The sequence below is a fragment of the Schistocerca cancellata genome, chromosome 3 (genome assembly GCF_023864275.1).
Source record: "Schistocerca cancellata isolate TAMUIC-IGC-003103 chromosome 3, iqSchCanc2.1, whole genome shotgun sequence".
NCBI classification, from domain to species: domain Eukaryota; kingdom Metazoa; phylum Arthropoda; class Insecta; order Orthoptera; family Acrididae; genus Schistocerca; species Schistocerca cancellata.
The window spans coordinates 140,860,121-140,871,427 of NC_064628.1; the positions used below are offsets into that span (position 1 = coordinate 140,860,121).

The 11,307-nt window shown below is 42.8% G+C and overlaps 1 non-coding gene across 1 annotated transcript; it reads right to left on the bottom strand.

Moving 5' to 3' along the window:
* Window positions 1–242: 242 nt before the first annotated feature.
* Trnaa-cgc (transfer RNA alanine (anticodon CGC)) lies at window positions 243–315 on the bottom strand. The gene has a single exon. It is a non-coding gene; the product is annotated as a tRNA-Ala (tRNA).
* Between the last annotated feature and the right edge of the window lie 10,992 nt (window positions 316–11,307).

Below are 11,307 nucleotides of genomic sequence, written 5' to 3' on the forward strand. Positions count from 1 at the left end.
CAAATTAATTCGTTTCTGGACAAAAATACGCTACAAACGGTGTCTGATGACATTTTTAACTTAGAGGAGGAGGAGGAGGAGATTAGTGTTTAACGTCCCGTCGACAACGAGGTCATTAGAGACGGAGCGCATGCTCGGGTGAGGGAAGGTTGGGGAAGGAAATCGGCCGTGCCCTTTCAAAGGAACCATCCCGGCATTTGCCTGAAGTGATTTAGGGAAATCACGGAAAACCTAAATCAGGATGGCCGGAGACGGGATTGAACCGTCGTCCTCCCGAATGCGAGTCCAGTGCGCTAACCACTGCGCCACCTCGCTCGGTATTTTTAACTTAGGGCCGCTAGTTTTCTACTGGCGAGTAATCCGTAAAAGGGCATGGGCGATAATGTGCGAGAATATATTGTTGATGAATAAGTTCTCTCTGATGTATACCATTGTGTTCAGTAAGTTAATATGAAAGGCTATTAAAATATGCGCTGTATTAATTATAATGATGTGCAACTTATCGCGATAATCTTATGACGACAGTCCATTTAATAAAAAATAAAGAATCTGTAACATTAATGAAACTATGTCAGTATGGATTACAAGTTCTCTCTGATGTATACCATTGTGTTCAGTAAGTTAATATGAAAGGCTATTAAAATATGCGCTGTATTAATTATAATGATATGCAACTTATCGCGATAATCTTACGACGAAAGTCCATTTAATAAAAAATAAAGAATCTGTAACATTAATGAAACTATGTCAGTATGGACTACTGGGAGATTACTCGCATCGGAGTTTAGAAAGATCCGTTTTTAAATGCTATACTGTGTCATACTCAAGCAGTATACTAATGTGGCAATCCTTAAAAGAATTGTGTATTAACAAGAGCAAAAAATTATGTCAGCAGAACCAGAGAGAGGCATTACCGATTGTGCAGTATCAGAACTTTTTTTCCTCAACTCTATGAGGTACTGGAAGAAGGGAGATGACTTTTGATGGAGAAGATTTCTTAAGGTTTTCTTATTAATTTTCAATGTGGCTGTTTGTAACTCAGGAACAGGAAGCCAAATATATGACTTTCAGCGAAGCGTTTACAGGCTACGCCATTACCTTAGGGCTAGCAAAGAGATGCAGAATTTGTTTCTGATTCATTATCCCCGCGGTGGCTAGGACAGATAAGTAGCAACGGGAAAGACGAGATTAGTTGCAATTTCCTTGTGGAACGATTTTCTGGACTCAAATCCATAAATTGATAACGTTATGTAACACCTTAAGTGAAAATCACACGCGATATTCACTGGAAATGATACGAAAAACCAAGTGAGTTTAGGAGCATAATACTGTGCCATCCAGGAAGTAATTCGTTGGTCGTCGACTTGCCAGACTTATTCTGCATTGTAGTCAAGATCCATTTATACTGCCAGCGGGAAGAATACCAGCCAAGGTGTTCCTTGAGTGTACTTGGAAGTGACAACAGCTTGCTTCTCAAAGATGTGGCTGCAGAGGGTCAGAATGTTAAAAGTGTGTGTCACTGAGTTTTATTCCCGTAGCTGCAACGAGGTTTAAGGGCTAGAACATAGTTACAAATAATGCCCAGATGCTCCAGCAGCAAAATAAATAAAACAATCAGTAACTGTAACAATTATTTGTATTGTTGTCTTAAGCTATGAATAAGATGAAGTTTCAAATCTAGAAAGGCTGTTGAACATAGAAACCATAAACAATGACAGAAAAAATGGGCTCAAAAAGGAGATCAGAATATCAACCCCCCATCCCCCCCCCCCCCCCCACTGTGTAACATGAAAGGAGCAGCAATTGTCACCAGAACGTGGAACAAGGTACAAAGAACACTGAGAGTTATGCCCAGAATAGGTCATACTTACGAAAACCTTTCACTGCCTATAAATTCTGAGAGAACAAGAAAAACTATCTACTTATATTGATTAAAATATTACCACTTCTGATGCTTTGTGAATAAAAAGTAAAATCGTGTTTGTTGTAGAGCTTTTCAACATGCAGTTTGCTTCAGACAGAGAGAACCGAGCGGTGAGTGATGCTAATGTTCTATGCAGCGCTTCACAGTCGGCACAAAATGTTATTAACTGAGTCCCTGATGGTTTCACACCAACGACGCCCCTAGACTACCGAACTATTCACATGCGAATTATTGAGGTGCAATGCGACGATTGTGGTAGTAGGTGGTTCCCTCATGATCCTGGAGGGAACGGTTTTATCTCAGGGAATGGCTACTCTTACCTATATGAGCACTTCTTCTTCCTCACATCCATATCCTGTTGAGAACTCACCCTTGAAGCCTTGTCCATACAAATCTGTATTAAAAGATGTACAACCTCCACCTCCTCTCATCCCACATTGGAACAGCATGAAAAGATGTGGTCCAAACCTTTCCTGAACGAAAATGTGGAACTTTAGAACAAGACTCGCAAGCAAGCAGAGCTGGAGGCTTGGAAATTCACGCTGAAACGCCAGTCTGTGAGAGAGGAGGGGGAAGGCGAAAATCCACTAATTGAATAATACAAATGAGATAGGAACTACTTCAACAACTCTTTCTATGCCGCAGCGTATAATATTCGCACCATGAGACATGAAGGGCATTTCGACTTGTTGGAACCCGAATTGCAGAACATCAAATGGGACATATTCAGAATCAGCGAGACGAGCCTCGAAGGCTGGGTGACTACTATGCTCAAGACAGGGCACTTCCCATTTCAGAATTATTCGAATGTAAATTTGCATATTGGCGGCACAACAGGAGAGAAACGTTAGCACCAAGACCATATCCATTTCAGACAGAGTGATCTAGGTGATCCTTCAGCTGAGTGCTAGTCTCCTAATGTTTGTTACACATACACCTTGAAACGCCACATCAATGTGCACTAAACGTTCCTGTATATCTGATGATGGAAAGATTCTAAAACGAGTCATATTCTCAAGGAGATCATTCCTCGCCTCATGTTTGACTTTTACCATTGGGACTCACCCAGACTGAATGGAGAACTACTGATTATTATCATAATGCTCGTCTGCGTCCTCCATGGCTTTATGTCTGATTTATAATATTGAAATTAAAACATTCTCGAAGATCTTGGAACCTCTTCGATCGATATCTTGCCATTATAAATGTCGATAAAAGGTAAAAGTGGTCGAGATTCTCGATTCTCGGAATGAATGGACTGTCTGTACACATAATTGTGTGTGTACGGAAGCCTCAGTGCGTGAGGCACACTCGCTCCTGACCGATTTTTTATTGAAGAATATTGATAAGATTTTGGAGGGTTTTTGGGAAATTTTATCACTTTATTACCCACATTCTGCCTAAAATTGAACTTCTTTACGGCGGTCGATACGTATTTCTTATTTAACTTCTTTTTCGTTATCTTTAGGTCTATCTGGTGACGATGATTCATACTCGCTTGTAGAATAACTTCTTACATTCCCACTTTCAATTGCTGCGACCCATAAACGCTTTCATCCTCAAAGGCATTCTCTTCACCAAACCCCAATGTATCATTTCTCCAAAGAAGTTATCGTTAATGAGTTCAAACAGAGTGTTGGCAAAACAAAGGTCTTCAATTACATCTGGTATCACATTACAATACACTGCTGAGGGTGCCACAAAATTTCGTAAAATGTCCATGACACAAATTGGATTGTAGCGACGCATGCTAGCTGAAAAACAAAAGTTTGTAATATTAAGATTAATACTTTTAAATAGGAGAGTAAATGAACCACCAATACGATCGTAAATGCACTGAAATTACACTTTAAACACACCTGAACATTTAAAAGCATGAAGTCAGAATGATCTAGGGTATGTAAATATACACTAATGCGCTATCCTTATTTCCTTCTGCATGACAACAGCTGTGGGAACTGCCTGAATAAACGTTCTGTATAGGCCCCATCTCACAATACCACACATCCCTCAATGCAGAGGTGTAGTTGAGCTCAACAAGGACATATAGTTCGCATATAATACGTCTTTTTAGTTCGAAAACTAGGAATTTCCTCAACAAGCGACACACAACGAACCCACTACGTATCTTTCACCCAAATACGACTCTCACAGTTGAAAAACTAACCTTCTTAGTCTTTGTGGCGGCTGGTCGGCGGCTAGATTTTATGCCTAAGGCTGTATGTCCTTCAGTTGTTTCACTAATTCAAGAAAGCATACACTCGTGGGCAAATCCTTAGGACGAAAGCAACTTTCGCGCTATGTGTAATTGACTAGCAACATAGCTCGACGACACTGGGACGACACACACAAGGAGCTGCTACAGTACAGCACATAAAGTAACTGAAAGTAACACTCAATGCGGCGAAAAGAAATGTCACTTTTATTCAAAGACAATAATTGCAGTTAAGTCACCAGTAATTACAGGGGTTGGACAAAAATATGGAACCCCCGCGGTAAATGCATGCTTGGACATAAATGCAGATGCTGGCCAAGCCTGCAGGTTGCTCTGTTGTTTTCAACCACGAACGGCTCCTGTGCTATGTCCGCTATACGTTACAAGTGTCACTCGCGGCGAGAACTGTGTTCTGTGAGGTAGCCTTGTGTCAAGAGGTACCAAACGAAAGATTCACACCGCAGACAGGGAGAGGGGAAATACATCATTCGCTAAGTCATAACTTGGACAAAAGTGTGTGTGTTGCGTTAACTTTACAGATGATCACTGAAGAGGATTTTGACGAAAAGTAAGGGGACGACAGCTGCAAAAGTCACTGCAGAACCTAATATCGGACTCAGGAACCCCGTCAGCACAAAAACAACACGAAGGGAGCTAAGAAGCAGGTAATTGCAGAGTCAGCTGGAATTTAAGGCCACTCAGTGATGCAAAAGTCCGTAACAGGAAAACGTGGCTCTGAAGCTATAAAACGTGGTCAATAAAGCGACGGAAGGAAGTCATTCGGTCGGATGAGACTTGTTGTACACTGTTTCCATTTTTTTTCTCTGAGTTCACATCTCACGAGTGAGACGTGGCCGGGGTTCGGTGATGATTTCGGCAGCAATATCGGGATATTCCATGGGCCCCACGGCTACTCTCCTAAATCGCATTAGTGCCAAGAATTATGTGACCATTTTTGTTGATAATGTCTTTCCCATGGTAGAATGTTTGTTCCCCAATGGTGATGCTGTCTTCGAAGACGGTAGGGCCCCTGTGACATCATCGTGAATGATTGATTGTTTGACCATGTGGATCAACTGTCACGTCTCCTGTGAGCACCACACTCATGATATCTCAATACTCTTGGGTCTATGTGGTCTCTTTTCGAGAGAAGGTTGCTTGAAATAGCTGTCCACCTCCGTCATCGCTATCTGATGCTGCCACTATTTTGCAGTATGAACGGTACAAGATATCCACGAAAACCGTACAGGACCTGTAAATACGCGTTCCGAGAAGAATGGAAACTGTTCTGAATGTCTACGTGTTTCGAACGCCGTATTGGTCATGACAATATGGCTTTTGTGTTTCCATATTTTTGTCCACTCCGCGCATGATGGTGCACTGGACATTGCAAAAGGCGGGATCTGATATCAATACGATGTGCAGTGACCAAGGACAACAGCGCATGCAGTCTTGCCATTCTGGGGATTAGTGTCCGCAGCTCGTGGTCGTGCGGTAGCGTTCTCGCTTCCCGCGCCCGGGTTCCCGGGTTCGATTCCCGGCGGGGTCAGGGATTTTCTCTGACTCGTGATGACTGGGTGTGGTGTGCTGTCCTTAGGTTAGTACCACAGTGCTCAGAGCCATCTGGGGATTAGTGTATATGGACGTGCTGCTACACGTCTCCCCGACGCATCCCACTCGTGCCTGGTTGGCTTTAAGTCGGGGAACGGACAGGACGGTCCATTCGTCGAATTTCATCACGTTTCAAGAGATCCTCCACCTGCACTGTTCGCACCCTGACGCACTGTCATCGATAAAAATGAAGTCATGGGGAATACAGTGTCACAATAACGTTTAGAGGTGGATGTACAGCATTCAAAGATTTGAAGGTCATTACGTCCATACAATATTGTGCCTTCCCGCCTCCTGGCTTATGAGGGTAAATAAATCACCCAGAAAGATGTCGAACATGATCGTTTTGATGGTCCAGATGTTATGGTTGGGAAGGTATAATGTTGCTTGGGTGTACTGACCTCTAAATCTTTGAACAGGTACACTCATCGATCAACGTTATTGTAACACTGTGCTCCTTCCACATATGCGTCTTTTCTGGTGTGCATTCTGCCCCGACTTCAACATTTTTGTGGATGACAGTGTGCGGCTGCATCGAACGGCACGGGTGGCAGAGCTGTTGGAACGAGGGGGTATTCAGCGAATGGACTGGCCTCCTCTGACTTACATTCTATCAAACGCGTGTGCAAGAAGTATTGCAGCACGTTCACATGCACCAGCGACCATCTCATAGTTCTCAACTGCGCTGGTGGAGGAACGGAACGCCCTACCACAAGTAATCCTTGTGGCCAACATGAGAGTACGTTGCCGTACGCACTGCTGTCTCTTAAGTACTATGTCACATACTTTGTATTGTCCACGGGACCATCATAAATCGTGATGGCTTCCGACTAATGATTGTCTTTCAATAAAAGTGTCATCATATCTGATGTGTTATTGTGTATTTCTGTCAGTTACATTCTGTGTTGTACCGTGACACTTCTTTCTGTGTATGGTTTAAGTTTCATTGAGCTATGTTACTTGACAGTGAAGTGTGACCCGAAAGTTACTTTGGTCCTTAAGTTTCTCACTCCAGTGCATCTCCCAATTTTTTGTGTAACTTTTGATTCTGTTTAAGCAGTGAATTTCGTTGTCTGCTTTATAGCAAGGTGCTGAAACTGAAGGCACTACAGATAGTATTGAAATACCTGCTTTCTGTAGGTTCACTAACCTGTTAAATCTGAGTGCTTAACAGTTCATGTTTGTAACATATTTGGAGTCACTATATGTAAATATAGATCTACAGGTTTCCACCAGTATCTGTATTTCCATCGAATACACTACTGGCCATTAAAGTTGCTACACCACGAAGATGACGTGCTACAGACGCCAAATTTAACTGACAGGAAGAAGATGCTGTAATATGCAAATGATTAGTTTTTCAGAGCATTCACACAAGGTTGGCGCCGGTGGCGACACCTACAACGTGCTGACATGAAGAATGTTTCCAACCGATTTCTCATACACAAACAGCAGTCGACCGGCGTTGCCTGGTGAAACGTTGTTGTGATACCTCGTGTAAGGAGGAGAAATGCTTACCATCATGATTCCGATTTTGATAAAGGTCGGACTGTAGCCTATCGCGTTTGCGGATTAATTTTATCGTGACATTGCTGCTCGCGTTGGTCACGATCCAATGACTGTTAGCAGAATATGGAATCGGTGGGTTCAGGAGGGTAATACGGAACGCCGTGCTGGATCCCAACGGCCACGTATCACAAGCAGTAGAGATGACAGGCATGTTATCCCCATGGCTGTAACAGATCGTGCAGCCACGTCTCGGTCCCTGAGTCAACAGATGGGACGTTTGCAAGACAACAACCATCTGCACGAACAGTTCGACGACGTTTGCAGCAGCATGGACTATCAGCTCGGAGACAATGGCTGCGGTTACCCTTGACGCTGAATCACAGACAGGAGCGCCTGCGATGGTGTACTCAACGACGAACCTGGGTGCACGAGTGGCAAAACGTCATTTTTTCGGATGAATCCAGGTTCTGTTTAAAGCATCATGATAGTCGCATCCGTGGTTGGCGACATCGCGGTGAACGCACATTGGAAGCGTGTATTCGTCATCGCCACACTGGCGTTTCACCCAGCGTGATGGTATGGGATGCCATTGGTTACACGTCTCGGTCACCTCTTGTTCGCATTGACGGCACTTTGAACAGCGGACGTTACATTTCAGATGTGTTACGACCCGTGGCTCTACCCTTCATTCGATCCCTGCGAAACCCTACATTTCAGCAGGATCATGCACGACCGCATGTTGCAGGTCCTGTACGGGCCGTTGTGGATACAGAAAATGTTCGACTGCTGTCCTGGCCAGCACATTTTCCAGATCTCTCACCAATTGAAAACGTCTCGTCAATGGTGGCGGAGCAACTGGCTCGTCACAATACGCCAGTCACTACTCTTGATGAACTGTGGTATCGTGTTGAAGCTGCATGGGCAGTTGTACCTTTACACGCCATCCAAGCTCTGTTCGACTCAATGCCCAGGCGTATCAAGGCCGTTATTACGGCCAGAGGTTGTTGTTCTGGGTTCTGATTTCTCAGGATCTATGCACCCAAATTGCGTGAAAATGTAATCACATGTCAGTTCTAGTATAATATATTTGTCCAATGAATACCCGTTTATCATTTGCATTTCTTCTTGGTGTAGCAATTTTAATGGCCAGTAGTGTATTTAATTAGGGGATGCTCAGGAAATCGTGGGAAATGCTGCTGGATTGTAAAGTGTTATCACTTTTAAAAGATATTTCAACTTATTAAGTAACATTAAACTGTCCGCATTGTCATGCCAATTATATCATGCGATGACTCTTAATTGCTTACACCTAAATACAGATACAAACTGTGACATAGTCACGAAAAACTTTTCAGCGATCCAAGAGGGTTATTAATTTCGGCTAGTAACGACCATATTCAGACATGAGTAGAAACGTTTTGCAATACACATATCAAGCAATTACATGTGGTGGTGCAGTTAAAGTGATTAGCATTTTCGGCTTCTTCAAACAAATAAAATTGTGGTACGTAAAGAACATCACTGGTGCGTAGATTCTGCGCATGAAGATGGACGCCGTTATATCTTATATCTATGTTTCTCTTGATGAGCAGTACGTACGCTTCAATGATGTTCATTGCATACCACAATTTTATTTCTCTGACGAAACCGAAATGGCTAACCATTCTGACTGCACCGTAATATGTAATTAGCGTGATATATATAATGCAAAACGTTCCTAATCAGGTTTGGAGATAGTCAGTACCGACCGAAATTAATAGCTTCATTAAAATAAACATTGCGCTCCAAGCCCGAAATTATAATAAAGTAAATAAAGATAGCTCCGGCTACCGTCCATAATAAATGGAAAACCGTCAATGTATCAAGACAAATGTGGAAGTGAGGTTTATTTTTATTGCGAATCTAGATATATTTTCTTACATCATCAACGTAAATTAATTATTTGTAAAAAAGAAAGAAACCATAACTGTGGAATATTTGCTTACTATTGCATATACACTGACGGGATAAGAGTCGCAACACCAAGAAAAAGCTGCGTGACACAAACGAAAGTAGGTAGGAGTGTTTCCATATCTGAAATACAAATGTTGTTTCCATCCAGATTTCGCGCTGGTCATATAAGAGATAATATATGCTATGTGTACGATTACTCCTGAATAACATATGGTTTCTTTGTTGATTACGGTAGTTCTTATTTAATTATGAAAAAAGGCGACAAGTCGTTTCCGGTCAAATTTCAGTAATAATATACTTACATTCTTGTCCTGTTGCCTACTTTTTTGTCCTTCACTTTCATACTGCAGCACCTCCCTTCCCCCCCCCCCCCCCCCCTACGTTTCCCACCCTTCCATCACCCCACGCTCTCCCCTCCACCCTTCCCTTACAACCACACCCCACTCTACACACCAACGAGTGTGGTCAGGATGGCAAGTACATATTTGGTGCTTTGTAAAGGATAGCTTTGTGGTTTAATGTAAGTGGTTGTCAAGGACATGTTGGAAAAAGTTTCTTATCTTCAAGTAATTTGTAAAAGTTTGTTGTAGTAAACATTTTATGCTTGCAATGGGTCGGAAGTAATGAAGATTTTTTATCTCCTACTGTTAATGTTGTTCACATTTAATAAGTTTTACGTCCCAACATGGCATACAACTTTGTAATAGACTCCGTATGTGGCGCTGTTGTGTTTTACTGTTGGGTGATTGTAAGTATTCGTTTTTCATAAAGTTTTTAAAAAGTATTAACTTTATTTTTGACTTGTACAGGTATTGTAATAATTCTTGTATTCTTGATGGTTGGAGAATATTTTAATTAAAAAAAGAAGGACTTCCTATATCCTGATAGGGCTCCACCTTCCCGAAATTTCCTCACGGCAGCGGAAGGAGTTGACTCCCAGTTATCTGTATGCGATGTAGCTGTTCGTTGCACGTTTTTAACATGGTTTTCACATCTTCGGAAATACCATTTTTGACTATGTTCCGCAAGTCTTGAAATGATATGTTCTGCATTTTTAGGATAGGTTTAAAATTTTGGTAATACGTGAGTGTAAATTTGGTTTTCTGCCCTGTAGGATAATTTGAAAGTGGGTCTCGACCCGAAACTAGTAATCGGGTGAACAAAAAAAGTGTAATTTGCAACTTTCAACTGGTTTTTCGTTGCAGTGATTAACAAAAGTTGCCGATCCGCAGATACTCCAGCATGCTGGAAGTTCGTCCGACGTCGTCCACAAGGGATATTAATCGTCCCTATATTGACCGAGCAGGTGCAAACAGGCGTGGAACTCTACCCCACAAATTGACATTCTGCACCTGTAAACACAATGCATGCACGTTTGCATGCTTGTATTTGGACATTCTGGCGGTTACAGCGTTTATTAATGTTGCAGAATTTTACGTTTCCAATGGCTTATCTCGCGCTTACATTAACCTGTGACCCTGCAATGTTAATTACTTGAATACATTACCTAGGCAAATTTATTCACAAAATTTCACTACTGTACATCAATTATTATTGACCTTGCAGTTTTTTCCGTGAGTGTAGCCTCAGCGAGCGCTCAAAATTTCCTGCGCTTTTATTATGTAAGCTTCAGCTTTTGTCTACGATACACGCAAACGCTGGTATCGTTTTTTTACGTTCGGGTGATGCAGGCGCTGCTTTAATATAACACAGGAGGGGAGCAGTCACAGTGCCGCCGTGCTGGTGTGTATCTGCGGCCGCTGTGGCGCAGCAACTTTGGTGGCCCCTGTGTTGCGGCGTGTCTCGCAGTGGCGTCGGACAGCGCTTTCAGAGCAGCGCGTGGGCTGGTCTGGTGGTCGCGCAGGACACCAATTAGCGCCCAGCGAGACCGCTAATTGCGCGTATTCCGGCAAAATTCACAGGCACGCACCGGTTCGGTGGCTGCCCTCAAACCGTTGTGCGCTGCAGCTGCTGTGGTTTCCTGCAGTCCGCTGCGGAGAGAAACGTAACTGGTGCCAGAGTGTCCTCTCTGTAAATCGGTTACGTGTTCCTCGAATCACAGATACGACAGGTAATTTTATAACGGGAGGGTGTC